Raw genomic sequence first — 15857 nt, forward strand, 5'->3', positions numbered from 1 at the left:
AATATTTTATTTGGGAAATTTAGGAAACCCTGACTCGGTGCCAAAAGGCCACGTGTCCGTCATCACCAAAGTTGCCTCGGCTCGGGAACTTGGGTACGATTAGGGAAGGTCACTTCGTGAGCACCCCCGCTCGCCCGGTCATAGACCGGCCTCTACTAACCATGATATCAATTTTTGAAAACATTGCGAGTTCTTATTCCGGTTTATTAGCCTAGGTTACTATGTGATGCGCACAGCATACAAATATAGACCGGGTCGCCTGATTTGGAACGAATCATTTCATGTTTGTTTTTGAAAATGGTTTGCTACCCGCAGGTAGGCTTTGAAACATTTGATGATTTATTCCAATTCAAATAACCCGACCTTCACCCACAGGCATTCAGGCAGTTATATCAAATAAGCACATAGCCTCATAGTAAGCATGCTATTCATGGCAGTCACTCACACGCATGCAAGGATGCTAAAGCATAAAACTTACAGAGTACTCCAAGCCAAAACATAAATTACATTAGAAATCATGCATGATCCTATGTATACAGAAATGCCTAATGCAACACATGCAAAAATGCAACTATAGCAGGCTCGGCTATTCTAAACATGGCATATGAAATGCTACAACTAACATGTATTCAACTTTGAATTGAAAGTACAATGCAGTTAGTATGGTGCGCCGAGCCCGGTGCATGCGATACAGATGAATGATGCAAACATGCTGTTATACTGTATGCTAATTTAAACATGCCCTAATCTAACCATCAAAAGCGGATAAATAAAAGGGAGAAAGACGTGGGGTTGGAAGACATACATCACACTCACCCACACTTATTACAGTTGTGCCCTCACTCGGAGGGTCCGAATAAATATACAGTCCCAATATTACAGTCCCGAATAAAAGAATATTACAGTCCAAAATATTACAAAATCTTAATTAATTAACAAATTAACTATGAAAGTAAATAAAACCGACGTGCAAGCCAGGGACTGCCTTGCTTCTGGTGGATGATGCATGTCCGGGTTGTCTTGCGCAGAAATCCATCGGAATGCCCCAATTAGCCTCTGTTTACACCTGTTCTTGAAATGCGTGCCAAGCCCCAAAAGGTTGCTGATTCTTCGTTTTGCTGCAACAGAGAGCAGGAAAGGGGCATAGCAATGTATTTGCACAGATATATGCATGTCTCGATCCTCGTGCCACCAATCACGCATACCGAGGCATGATGGCCGAGGAGTCGAAATGCACAACTCAATATAGAATGAATGCACATGAAACTGCAGCTAAAACCTAACTCCATCATGGATAATCCGGAGTGTCGGTGACTGGGGAATTGAGACACATTCGGTCACTCGGAGTACGAAATGTACCTCGTTTCCCGTGCCCGGGCTAACTCCTATTCCGGACACGATGCAATATGCATGATATGCATGAAATGCAACTAAGATACAATCCTAACATACACAATGCTGTGAAATGACATGCCTCAAAATGCATGCACACGGGCACGCAAACTGAGAAAATGAGATGCCTCAAAGTGCGTGCACACGGGCACGCAAACCGAGGCGACGACAGAATGCAATGAAAATGAGACGCCTCGAAGTGCGTGCACACGGGCACGCAAACCGAGGAAATGGCAGAATGCAATGAAAATGAGATGCCTCGAAGTGCGTGCACACGGGCACGCAAACCGAGGAAATGGCAGAATGCAATGAAAATGAGATGCCTCGAAGTGCGTGCACACGGGCACGCAAATCGAGGAAATGGCAGAATGCAATCTAAGTGACTAAAATGGCAAAGGAAAGGTAACACAGACTTATACTAACATGAGAGGGCCTCAGCCACACTCATATAAGAAGCTGGTTGATGAAAATGAAGTGCCTCGAAATGCGTGCACACGGGCACGCAAACCGAGGTGATGCAAAAATGCGATGCAATGATATGAAAATGACAAATGGGCTTATTCCAACATGAGTGAGCCTCAGCCACACTCACATAAGATGTCGGCGGATAAAAATGGAGTGCCTCGAAATGCGTGCACACGGGCACACAAACCGAGGCGGTGTAAAATGTAATGTAAATGGCATGGAAATGGCAAATGGGCTTATACCAACATGAGTGGGTCTCAGCCACACTCACATCGGATGCCGGTAGATGAAAATGGAGTGCCTCGAAATGCGTGCACACGGGCACGCAAACCGAGGCAATGCAAAATGCGATGAAATGACATGGAAATGACAAATGGGCTTATACCAACATGAGTGGGCCTCAGCCACACTCACATCGGATGCCGGTAGATGAAAAATGGAGTGCCTCGAAATGCGTGCACACGGGCACGCAAACCGAGGCAATACAAAATGCGATGAAATGACATGGAAATGACAAATGGGCTTATACCAACATGAGTGGGCCTCAGCCACACTCACATCGGATGCCGGTAGATGAAAAATGGAGTGCCTCGAAATGCGTGCACACGGGCACGCAAACCGAGGCGGTGTAAAATGTGAACTAATGCATGGGAAATGATATGCAAACATGGTAATGGAATTTCAGCAGTAAAATATGGGGGAAAACAGTCCCGAAATGAGGCGAAATGACATGAAATGCATGGAATTATCCCGAAATGCGAATTTAGGCACCTAAAATGGCCTATAGCTATGCCAAACATGCACCACATGGACATGCAATGCAAAGACAGAAGCTAGAAAGTCCCAAAAAAGGCACTTTCACAGTTATAAACATGGCCAAACAGCAAGCATAGGTATGGAAAAAATGGCATGCAAGAATAGGGGCCAAAAGAAGGGTAATGAAGCAAGTGATATAAGCAAAACCCAAACTGAAAAACTTCCTTCTACAACACTGAAAAGGGACCAAAAATATGAATATTTACAGAATATGGCAAGCCTCGAATCAATATACAAACATGTTAAAAATGTGATGCAAAATAAGGCTCAAAAATGGCTATAACATGAAGTATACAAAATAATCATCAAAAAGAAGAAAAGTGTTAATGAAACATGAAGTATAAGTCAAAACAAGGCCACTTTCAGTTCGGACCAAGGTCCAAAAACAGAAGCAAAGAAGGCTACCAATTTATGCAAAAATGGGGCCAAATAAGGGATATAAAGGTAGGTACAACATGGAAATCCCAAATGGTGTTGAGCCCTTCTTCAATGTTTAAGAGGGGCTCAAAATAAGCCTAATATCAGTTTACAACATGCTCGAAAACAGATTACTCATAGGCCAAAAATAACATGCAAGAAAGATGGCATACAAGAGGGTAATGAAGCAAGTGTATCATGGAGGGCTCAAACAGGGTTGAGCCCTTAATGAAAGGTGAAGATGAGCTCAAAAGAGGGCCCTTTTCAGTTAGGGCCGGAGCTTGAAACAAAAAGCATAGAGGACTTACCAATAGATCAAGAAAAAGGGTCAAAAGGGTAAAAGTATTACTTACCCTTGAAGACTCAAGCTTTTGTTGCTCCTTGGATGAATTTGCAGCTTCTTTGACCTTGGAGAAACCTCCCTTGTTGCTGGAAATGAGGTGGTGGTGGTAGAGCTAGGTGGTGTAGAAGGATTGGTGGTTAGGGACTTAGGTTTTTTTTTCAAGAATTGAGAAGGATGAAGATGGAGTTGGCTATGGAAGCTTGAAGAAGAGTTTTTCTAACCCCAACATAGAACAAGGTTTGCTTGCTATATAGGCCAAAGAAGGGGTGTAAAGGTGGGGGAAAAGGAGAGTAATATTCCCCCACGGAATATCCCCCAGATAAAGATCTTGTCTGGGGGAAACAGCTCTACAGCTGTAAAGGGTACAGTGCAAGGAAGCAGGCCGGCCTGGTACTTTTGTTGCAGGTGGCCGGCCGGCCACACCCCCTAGCCGGCCGGCTAGGGGTCAAAAGGTTCAATGAGATTTTCTGGCTGGCCACCAACTGGTGAGGTCCCCCTATGTGTGTACAACACAACCATGTGGTTAAAAGTCCAAGAAAGTGGGTCCAATGGGTTCAACATTAGCCCGGAAGGAGGGGTTCAAAAGGGTCAATTTGAATTACTGGCCGGCCACCTCTTTTTAGGGTCCTCCCAAGTGTGTAGATCACAGATATGTGGTTCAAAGTTCAAGAATGTGGGCCCAAGGGGTTCAACATTAGCCTAGAAGAAAGGGGTCAAAAGGGTCAAGTAACCTTAATGGCCGGCCACCAACTTTTAGGGGCCTCCCCAGTGTGTAGATCACAGATATGTGGTTGAAAGTTGGCAACATTAACTCCAAGGTGTTCAACATTAGCCCGGAAGTTGGAAAAACGGGCGTCGGGAGGCTCCGGAGGAGATATAACTGGCTGTTGCAACAATTGCTAGCCTCCCGCTCTTCAGTGACCTTCCCTGTGATAAAACAGAGGTACCTGCCAAAAATGAACGAAAACCGTTGCAAAACGAATGTTCGGGAGCCAAAACACGCAGTTCGGGATCCCGAAAATGGGCTGTTAAGCACCGAAAGTGGCGTTCGGCCACGAAGTGGGTTTTCGAGACCCCAGTGTCCCTCAAAAGGGAGCAAATAGGAAGTATGCCAAAAATCAGAGCAAACGGAGATGGTTAGGCGGTCCCGAACCGAGGCACACGGCCTGACAGTCCCGGAAAACCAGAAACTGAGCTCCGAAATGGGCAAAATGGCCTACGGCCACCAAATGTAGCCTACGGACATTGAGAGATGGTCTACGGGACCTCTCCCTTCCCTCAGGAAAAGAAACAGAGAAAACCGAGTCTGGTTCGCAAACCGAGGCAAGGCACAAAAGAGGGTTCGGAAGTCCGGAGGCAGGGCTCATGGCCGTGACTCTGAAACTTCTGAACGAGCACATTATGCAAGGTCACCGAGCGCTCAATCGGTGATGTCTGAGTCTTAAGGTCGGTCAAAAATGGGGTGTCTACAGACTTTCGGGAAGCAAGAGCTTCTTAATTATGCATTGTTGTGTGTTTGTTGGTATTTGTAAAGCCTAGGGCTTAAGATGTGATGAGCGAGACTCAATTTGTGTAACCAAGCAATGACTTGGAAAGATGTAAGCCTATAGGGCATTTAATTGTTTGTTAAACAGTAAACTCTGATGTATGAAAGCATGTTGCTTCTCATATTTATTCTGCATATCAGTCATCTTTATTGTATTATTTTGGGGGCGTTACAATCTTTGATCAGGCGAGCGGGGGTGCTCATTTCAGGACCTTCCCCTCTTGTACCCAAGTTCCCGAGCCGAGGCAACTTTGGTGATGACGGACACATGGCCTTAGGCACGAGTCAGGGTTTTCTAAATTTCCCAAAATAAAATATTTAGGTGGCGACTCTGAAATCTGGCAAAGCAATCCATGTTTGGCGCTTTTGATTAAAATCGATTTTCCAAAACGATTTGTCGGATTTGGACTCTTTGGTGATTTATCAGTCTTACATTGCACTTTGTGAGATTAGATATAGAACTGTGACAGGAGTTCGAACTGTAGTAGCTATGAACCTAATTCACACCCTCGCACGCAGAGCGAGTTCAGGCGGTCTATAGATACATTTATTTATCTGTTTAGAAATAACTGTTTTAGGCTATCGGTGGAGGATAGTCTTGATTGTTGTAGACACTGCATGATGATTAGGTGAATCGAAACCAATCAATTGGAATATATCATTGAATGTGACAGTTGAATTAGCTCATTGAACATGTGAATTGTTGGGTCATTGTATATGACTGCATGTTTAAATATATTGTATATGTATATTGTGTGGGAGGAGATAGGGGATGGACTCCATTGATAACTAAGTTGGCCAGAGTGTCCTGGGTGAAAGTACCGAAATCATATGTTTGGGTGCTGTAGACGCGCCCGAATGCCCCGGGAAAACCCCGTTTTGTTCATTGGGCTCACTACAGTTCGGACTCAATGTCACGGTTCTTAATCTGATCTCGCAAAGTGCAATGCGAGATTGATAAATCACCAAAGAGTTCAAGTCTGGCAAATCGTTTTGAAAACTGATTTTTGTAAAGAAGTGTCAAGCATGGACTACTTTGCCAGATACAGAGTCACCACCTAAATGTTTTTATTTTGGGAAATTTAGGAAACCCTGACTCGTGCCTAAGGCCACGTGTCCGTCATCACCAAAGTTGCCTCGGCTTGGGAACTTAGGTACGAGAGGGGAAGGTCATGCAATGAGCACCCCCGCTCGCCCGATCAAAGATCGGCCACTACTAAACATGATATTGAGTTTTTGAAAACACATGCGTTCTTATTCCGGTTTGTTAGCCTAGGATTACTATGTGATGCACACAGCATACAAGTATAGGCTAGATCGCCTGAGTTGGAACAAAACATCTTATGTTTGTTTTTGAAAGCGGTTTGCTGCTCGCAAGTAGGCTAAAATGCGGATTTTGCCACCCTCAAGTGGGCTTAGAAAATATGGTGATTTGCCACTCTCAAGTGGGCTTAAAACTCGCAATCGATGAATTGTTCCAATTCAAGTAACCCAACCTTCACCCACAGGCAATCAGGCAGTTATATCACATAAGCAAATAGCCTCATGGTATGCATGCTATCATGGCAGTCACTCACACAGATGCAAGGATGCTAAAGCATAAACACTTACCGAGTACTCCGAGCCAAAGAAAGAAGCTAATTAGAAATCATGCATGAATTCTAACTATGCTGAGATGCCTAATGCAACACATGCAGGATGCAACTAAGATAGGCTCAGCTATTCTAAGATGGCATATGAGATGCTATAGATAACATGTATTCAACTTGAAATTGAAATATAATGCAGTTAGTATGATACGCCGAGCCCGGTGCATGCAAGACAGATGAATGAATGCAAACATGCGAAGCATAAGGATGCTAATGAAAACATGCCCCATGCCCTAAAACTAACCATCGTAAGCTGGTAAATAAAAGGGAGAAAGACGTTGGGTTGGAAAACATGCAGCACACACACGCACACTTATTACAAAATTCGCCCTCTCGACGGAGGGTCCGAATAAATAATACAGAACCAACTAGCTAGTCTAAGCTAATCTAATTAAACTAGTTATTACACAACGAAATGAATAATAAGCTACAGCTAATTATTACACAACATTTAACTAAGCTAGCAATTAAACAAGTATGCAAACTAAATGGATGTGGGCTGCCCCAGCTCTACTTTGAATGACAAAGGATGCATGCATGCTTGAATTGCCTTGTTCGGAAATCCCTCGCGACGCCCTGACTTGCCTCTATTTGCAATTGACCTCAGAACATTGCACAAAGCTCCAGAAGGCTGAAACTTCACCCTGGGAATCTGTGGGAAGGCCACCGACTAGTTATTGGCCTTGGAGACCACCTGCTGACCACCTTTTGTGGGAGAAACCAAAAGGGGTGGTCGGCCGACCAGTTTCTGCCTCTGGTTTCTGATTTTCTGCAACAAAGAGCAAGAGAGAGGCATGGCAAGGTATTTTCAATATATGTGTGCACGACCACTCTCCCCATCATTGTACAAGCTCAAGGGAGTGTAGGTCTCGATCTTCGGGCCGCCAATCACGCATCTCAATGCATGATGGCCGAGGAACTGAATTGCACAACTTAATATAGAATGAATGCACATATGAACACATAAATGCCTAAACGCCATCATGTGTAGTCAAGAGTGTCGGCGACTGGGAATCGAGGTATGTTTCACCACTTCGAGTATGAAACATCCCTCGTTTCCCGTGTTTGAGCTAACTCCTATCCCAAACACAATGCAACAAACAATGGCATGCACAATGCAACTTTAAGTATGCAACCTAAATGCTATGCAACTAATTGATGCAAATATGAAAAGAATGAACATGCAAACATGCACCTAGCATACACAATGCTAAAACTACATGGCATGCACAATGCTCACGACACTAGCATACGCAATGCACATGGAAACTAACATACACGATGAGATGAACAAGGCGCGCACAATGCAGTGATCAATCATGCGACAACATGGCACTCAATGCTATGAACTACAATGGCATACTTGATGCAAAATGGACTTAAACCAAAATGGGTGGGCCTCAGCCACACCCAAACTAGTGGCCATAGATGATGAAAACAAAGCTCCAAAACTCATGCCAGCATGCACAATACAATGGCCCCGAGCCTAAGACACAAAGACACAACTTTGCACATGCATTGAAAGGACTAAACATGGAGTACAATGACATATATTCCAGCTCTGAAATAGTTTATAATATGACTCCAAAATGACTCCGAATCATGCAAACAACTCACACAAGGCATGTTGAATGGCTCAAGCATTGAAACTAGTGAAGTGCATTACACTATAGGCATGCAAAGCGATGCTCAAATGATGAAACCAAACCTAAACAAACCCTATGCAGGCCCAAAATAGTAGCAAAATGGGTTAGGATGATGGCTTGAAAGGCACAAAAGTGAAGCTCATGCAATGGCTCGCAAATAGGGCATAAATGCACAACTCTAAAGAGCACTTAAAGCATGGAAAATATGGAAGTGTAGCACCCCTATAAGCTCTGAAATATCATGCCCAATGATTCCAAAACATGTAAATAGCTCAAGTTAAGCATGCAAGGGATCTCCAAACTCAAAGCTAGTCAATGCTATTACACGACAAGTATGCATGGAAAGCATTTTTTGACCAAGAGGCCTCAAGATAAAGCTAAGGCAGCCCAAAATATGAACAAAATCAGTTTGAAGTATGGCCAAAATATGCTAGAATAGAGGGCCAAAACAACATGCATTGTGAGCTAGTGAACATGAGTTACACTACAAGCATATGAAGCATGTGAAGGACTACCAAACCAAGCAAAAATAGAGTCATGGCATGCCAAATGATGGCCAAAAACCCACTGAAACAAGACCAATACATGCAAGAATGACATGCTCCTTTGATAAGCCATGAAGGGGGTTACTCTACACATGCAAGAAGCAAGCAAAATGGGACCAAACCAGCCATGGTCAGAGCCTAGGTAGGTCCTAGAAGTCACCAAAAAGTGCCTGAACTAGGCCTCCAAATGGTATAAACATATGCTCCTTTGGTAGGCCAAAAATACAAGTAAACAAGACAGCAAGAGAGAGGGTCACCCCTCTCTGATTTAGGCCCTCAAAGCCACATTTTCACCACTGAAAATCCACTGGATTTCAGTGGTAGGAAGGCCAAGCAAAGACTAGCTCGAATGCCTTATGGCATGGCACAAAACAAGGCTAAATAGAGCATGCAAGAGGGTAGATGACCCTCAACACCAAAAGAGACTTAAACAAACATGAAAAAAACTTCAATATGAAGCTTTTTTCAGTTGACAACAAAGCTCAAATAAGCATGCAAGTATGGCTAAGAGAGTGATCAAGATAAAGCTAAAAAAGGGAGAAAAGAGATTACCTTTGAAGCACAGCAAAACCAGCAGATTTCTCAGCCAAAAACCAGCCTTTTAAACTCCAAAAATGTCCTCAAAGAACCTTAGCCCAATGGTGGTTAACTTTGATGAAGGATGCCTAGGCAAACTAGAAGCATTTCTTTACTTTCAAGCACTTCTATCCACAAAATGGACAAAGGAGTGGAGTATATAGAGAGAGGGGTAGAGATTCAGCCCTGGAAGTTGTAGAGAGAGAGAGACTTTTTAGGGTGAGAAGCTCCCAAGCTTCTCCAAGAAGATTGTCCCCCTTGAAAATGAGAGATATAGCCTCATATATAGCAAAAATGAGAGTTGGCTCGAAAATATCTGTTTATGGAACAGCTGGAGGTTGTGGAAGACAGCTGGAGGGAAAATATCTTCCAATTCTAGGCTTTCTGGGCATAAGTGGTCGGCCGACCACCTCAACTGGTCGGCCAGCTACTTTTTCTGGTCGGCAGGAAAATTCTACTTTCCAAGTCCAACTTCAAATGGCCATAACTCCTTCATATGGACTCCTTTTCAGGTCATTCTTATGTCCAAATTGAAGCCCCGGAAGTAAGATTTCCAATGGTGTGGCCTTACATCAAAATTCTAACTGTACAAAAAGTTATGCCTGTTTTGGTGATGCCACGCAGTTTTGGTCCTACCCGGATTCATGCTGAACTTCTTCCAAACTAGTTTTCTTCTCTCCTTTCCTCTTTTCTTCAACTCCAAACCCCTAAACAAAGTGTTTTGAAAGATTTTTCAAAGATTTCATCTCTATTTCATTCATTTCCACTTTGTCCTTGCTCGGTTTACCGAAAAGCACGACATTTAACAAAATGCGAGTGTCGAAACATCGTAGAAACTTTATTTTCAAAACATTTTGAAAGAGAGGGTTTCAAGGTCTAAAACCTTTTGATCAAGATTATTTTGGTCCAAAAGGGGTATGAAGTTGAGATTTGTCTCTCTCCTTGCCGAAGAAACTGAACTTTTGCCCTGCACACATTTCTCCACCAAGTAAACCATCAGTAGTGCCCAAGTCTTAAGGGCAGTCAAAAATGGGGTGTCTACAGGTGCCGGTTCCCTCGGACGTAGTTCCGTAAAATGGCAAGTGAATGGAAATGCATAAATGATGTTTGTGATTGAAGTGTTAATAATTTGAGTTGTAGTCTCATTTTGAATTGACTTGGATGAACAAAAGGAAATGGGTTGAACTATGGATGTAAATGTTGATTGAACTTGGAAAGTGTATAAGTTGGTCTTATGTGTTAAACATTTATCGGATGCTAATGTTTTAGTTAATTCTCATTTAATGTTTAGCATATCTCTACTGGGCATTGGCTCACCCTACTTGGGACACCATTTTCAGGTACAGGTGACATGCCGCCTCCAAGGACATAGCTTGGGAGGTTTTGGGGCTGAAGTCTCCGTTTTGTTGTTTCACTTTATGATTATATGTTTTTACTTTCTAAGCCGAGGGCTTTAATTGTAAAGGGCTTCTGACCCTCTTTTGTTGTAACCAAGTATTGACTTAGAAAGTTGTAAGCCCGTAGGGCATCTACTTTTGTTGTTAATATATAACATCTCTTGTAAAGAACACTCTGATGAATGTAAATATGATGTTTCTTTATTATTTATGGATCTTGTGCATGATTGTTCTAAGTCATATTTTGAGGGTGTTAGAATTTATTTCAGTGTGTGACCCAAAACCTTCCCTGCATCTCGCATGTGCGGCCTGTGGCCCCCGCACGTGCAGCTAAGCCAAAACAGGCCAGAAAATTCCCAGCTCAAGTCTCAGCACTCCGGACCTAACCTCGCACTCCCCGGAACAAGTGAAACTCGACACCAGAATAGATCTTGAGGGAAAACTCCTGAACAATACAAACCCCAAAAGATCAACAAGGCTTTAAGTGAAAAACTGACGCACTAGCATGGCAAAAACCGAGGTTAAACAAAGGAAAAAGACGGATGGCATACTAGATCGTCACAGTTCTCATTGTTAGTGGTGTGGGATACAATGAACGCTTGCAAGAGATGATGAGAATAATGTGCTTGGAGAGGGATGGAAAGTTGTTTGCTACTGATGATAGGTACTATGTTGACAATGGGGCTATGATTGCGTATACTGGTCTCCTAGCTTATGCTAATGAGACATCAACTCCACTGGAGGAATCAACATTCACACAATGGCTCAGAACTGATGAAGTACTGGCAATCTGGAGAGAGAAAAATGAATCATCAAATGGTCTCATGGAAAAACGTGTCTAATTACCTATGTGTTTCAAGGTATTTCTTTTCAATAAGATCATGGATTAGTTGCTTCCTAATTTTATAGAAGGTTTGAAATCCTTCATGAAATGATAAAATCAGCTAGCTGTGGACCATCCATGGCTAATAATTTGGTTTCTCTACATATCTGCATGGAAGTCCAATTGTATATTGAAAATCAAGTGTGGATCAAGATTTTTTCTCTTTTAATTTTATTTTGTGGAGGTAGCAAGCTTTGTATTTATTTGACAGGCAAGCTTCTGCCTATGAAATTTGGAGAGCTTCTATTTCCACACACTACTTCATCTTGATGCACACATTTTTTTATTTTATTTATTTATTTTTTTTTTATGAATTGGATATCGACTTCCATACAAAATATCATGGTTCAAAAATCAACTTCCTAACAAAATCTTATGGTTTGGCTACATATCTTTGGTTCAGAATTTTATTTTTGAACCATAGGTTTTGTTTTGAAAGTTGATTTCCAAAGTATGTAGTTTTGTTCAGAAGTTGATTTCGGAATGAAAACTAGTCTGTAAAATGAGAGAAAGTGTTTGTGCAGAAATAGAAGCTCCCGGAATCAGCTTCTTGCATTGTTTATCAGGTTGTAAGCATACAATGCTTGTAGAAGCATGAATTTGGAACTAGGCAGGAGCAGGATTGAGACTGAACCTTCTGAAGTGCTTGGGTTTTCATGTTAGGAAGTTGGGGAGTTATAGGAGGGTTCAAAACATATATAGTTATATACAAGAGTGCTATTTTGTAAAGAAATATATTTATGTGTCATTATTCAGTACTCATCGAAAGGTTTTTGGAGACCCATCAAATTTTGAAAGCCAGAAATTGAAATGTGAAAGTAGTTGAAATTTTGAAATTTTTTTAATAATGGTATACAAATATTTGTAATGAAATTCTAAGAGGAATAAGTTGTTTTTTCATAAGTAGTAGTAATACAACATCTATTCTTCCTCAACTTGGAATTATTTATATTTTTCTTTAGTATTCTATTTTTAGTATGTGAATCCTCTTGTTATTTAGTTGTTTCCATTCTTTATTTTATTTCTCTACTATTATTGCCTTATTTGTTTCCTTTTTAAAATTTAAACCTTGAACTTATGACTAATGAGTAGAGAGGTCTCAACTGATTGGTTGGGCAAGATGGTCGGGTATTGCATGGAGTCATTTTCATGGAGTCATTTTGTGGGTATGGTTTCTGAGTTCTTCAAATCAAGTGGCACGTTTCATTTCAAACAATCCTAATATGTATTATGTGACCTTGTGGGATATCAGTTTGGGCATTTGGATTCCTAATGGGTTTTGGAATAAAAGAAAATTCATTGGCATGTGGCTTTGGATATTTTTGGTCATGTAAAGCATATTAGTAGTTGAGTGGGCTTCCTTAGGCTCAAGAGGTTTGGCGTGTGCAAGCCTATATACCGAAAATTTTGGCTTACTTATATTGACAAATGGTCTAGGGTAATTAATTACTGATTTTAATGACAACCGAGTTTGAGAATGTAGGCACAAGAATTTGTTATTCTAGTCTTGATTTTCACTTTCTTTGGTTGTTTGTTATTTATCTTCATTTATTTATGTATTTACATAATTACTTTGGCTAAGAAGATGTATTCTATTCTCAGGGCATGCAAATATAGGGTGGTTATTGCCAAGGCAACAAGGAGGGGGTAATTTGCTGAGTAACAAAGATTGATGAAGATCTATTGTGAGCTCTCACTATGAATAATTGGTGAAATACTAATTGTGTTTCCAAGGAGTTGAATAGTTTTTCTTTAAAGACATTAGTGGAGAAAAAAGGATGTGTAACATTGACTAGAGAACAACTTACACCATTAATACCAATTATATGTGTATATTTATAATCTTGAGTACTGTTTATCTTGTTAAGCTAAAACATATATGTTAAACAGTGACCAAAAGATGAAGTTCTTGAAATGAAATATATTGATCTACTGGGTCTCATTGGATCAACATATTTATTTGAAAGTGACTCAGATGGGTGTAGATTCTTAGATTGGTATGACTTTAAACTAATTATTGAATTGGTAAGACTTTAAATTACAAGTAAGGGGGAAAAGTAAAGCGTAATGTCGCAGAATGTAGACTTCAAACTTTATAAGCATTCTTTTTTGCATCCTCAGCAACTGCAGCAGAAGCATTGGAATGTTTGGAAGCTTTAAGCTAGTGCAATCTTAGTGGGTTAAAGGTGGTCACGATAAGGACGGACAGTTAAGAGTTGATTCGGCAGCTTAAGGAAGGTAGTGTGATGGATTGGGATATATCATACATATTGAGGGATATTAAGGTTTTATGTAATTAGGGTAAATTACACTTTGCACCCCTGTACTTTGCATCAAATTTTACTTTGACAGACATGAAATCATGACAGTCAATCCCTTACACTTCTGGTCAAATCTCACTTTGGTCCCTACACGTAAAATTGTGACAGTCAACCCCCTGTATTTTTGGTCAAATCTCATTTTGATCTCTACACAAGTGTCAATGTCTCCTTTCTATTACTCAATTGTTTTGACAAGAATGTGACTGCGACATGACATGAGGGTAAGAGAGGAAAATCATCTACATTTTCCACCAATACACACTTTGTCTTAAAATTTACATCAAATTATGATGGTGTTAAGCTAAAACAAAACTCAGATTATGAACGATTAAGAAGATGAAGTAGGGTTTTGTATAAATTGGAATCACGAAACTCTACTTTTCACGGTAACACAATTTTCTGTCTATTCATCTTCCTTTCTCTTTGATTTCTTTGTCGTATTTTTTTATTTCAAAAACTTTATTTTCTTACCTCTTCATCCCAATTTTTAGCATACAAACATATATATATATATATATATATATATATATATTGTATTATATAACTCTTATGTGCTTATCATGTAGGACAAAATGTATTGGTAAGAAACGTAGATAATTTTCCTCTCTTATCCTCATTTTGTAGTCACATTTTTATCACATATTTGGATTTTGTTAAAAATTTAAAAATGAACTAACAAAATAAAGACATTGAGATTTGAGCAAAAGTGTAGGGGGTTAATTGTCACGATTTCATGCGTAGAGACCAAAGTGAGATTTGACCAAAAATACAGAAAAATCATGATTTCATATTTAAGGGCCAAAGTGAAATTTGGTGTAAAATGCAGAGATGCAAAGTATAATTTACTCATGTAATTATTTTGGTCATGTATGTATTAAGAAAGTTCCTAGAAAGGAGGTTCATACTGCACATGTAGTTGCAAAAACAACGGCAAAATCGTTGCTAGTTTTGTTTTGTTATGAACATTGTAATCTCCTTATATTGCCTATATTAATATATGCTCTGTTCCTAAATAATAAAAAAATAAAATAAAATAAAATAAAGCCACCATATTAAGATATTTGGCATGAAAGTGACTTCTTTGAGATGGATTAAGGCCTCATTTGGAGAAAGGTTATTTTAGCAACCTTTTAACTAAAATATGAGATAAAAAAAAAAAACTAGTATGTTCAAAATGATTTTTTGATTTTTTACGAAAAAATGTACAAAAAGTAGAGAAAATAAATCTTTAACTTTTTTATATAGGTTATAGGCTTTTTGATTTTTTTAATAATTTTTTGGCTTTTAAGTTAAAACACTCGCATGTCAAACGAGGCCTAAACGTACTTTAGCTCTTTCCTAATATATTTACTAAAACTTCATTTTCAGAGGAAAGAGACATCAAAGAGCCACGAATTTTCCCGGAGTAAACCACCTTGTATTTATATTAGTATATATATAAGTTGTGAAAAGAAGACTCACACAGCAGAATTTAAATAGTGATTGAGAGGAATATATATACATACCACAAGTCCATAAGCTATCTATTCAGGAACAGCTGGTGGAGGTTGTATTCTTAATAGAGCTAAAAAAGGCATATGCTTTTTGTGGGGGCATATTTTTGTGAATGACAACACGTGGCCAAGGTGGCACCGAAGTGCCAGCCGATGTAGCAATCCCGGTTTCGATCCTTCTTTTATGTTTTGCCACTTCGACTGGGCCGGTCGGGGGTTGAGAGGGCAGCGCCCCTTCGCGGGGGTCAGGGGGCAGCACCCCTTTGCGGGTCCAGGGGGCAGTGCCCTGGCGGGGGTTGAGCTGCCCGGTCAGCTCACGAGGGTCCAGGGGGCAGCGCCCCTTGGCGGGGTTGAGGGGCAGCACCCCT

The 15857-nt window shown here is 40.6% G+C and overlaps 1 long non-coding RNA gene and 1 pseudogene across 2 annotated transcripts in view; one reads left to right on the plus strand and one right to left on the minus strand.

The window, feature by feature from the left end:
* The window catches only part of LOC114258961 (uncharacterized), a 76536-nt pseudogene extending 63019 nt beyond the window's left edge, over positions 1-13517 (plus strand). Inside the window, exons 4-5 of the transcript XR_014333276.1 lie at positions 11347-11652; positions 13278-13517. The product of XR_014333276.1 is annotated as an uncharacterized LOC114258961 (transcript). The remainder of the gene's footprint in view (positions 1-11346; positions 11653-13277) is intronic.
* LOC145792953 (uncharacterized) overlaps positions 1-15857 on the minus strand; it is a 288938-nt gene that overhangs the window by 182421 nt on the left and 90660 nt on the right. The gene's annotated exons all lie outside the window — the stretch shown is intronic.

The sequence above is a fragment of the Camellia sinensis genome, chromosome 6 (genome assembly GCF_055761805.1).
Source record: "Camellia sinensis isolate YWXY chromosome 6, ASM5576180v1, whole genome shotgun sequence".
NCBI classification, from domain to species: domain Eukaryota; kingdom Viridiplantae; phylum Streptophyta; class Magnoliopsida; order Ericales; family Theaceae; genus Camellia; species Camellia sinensis.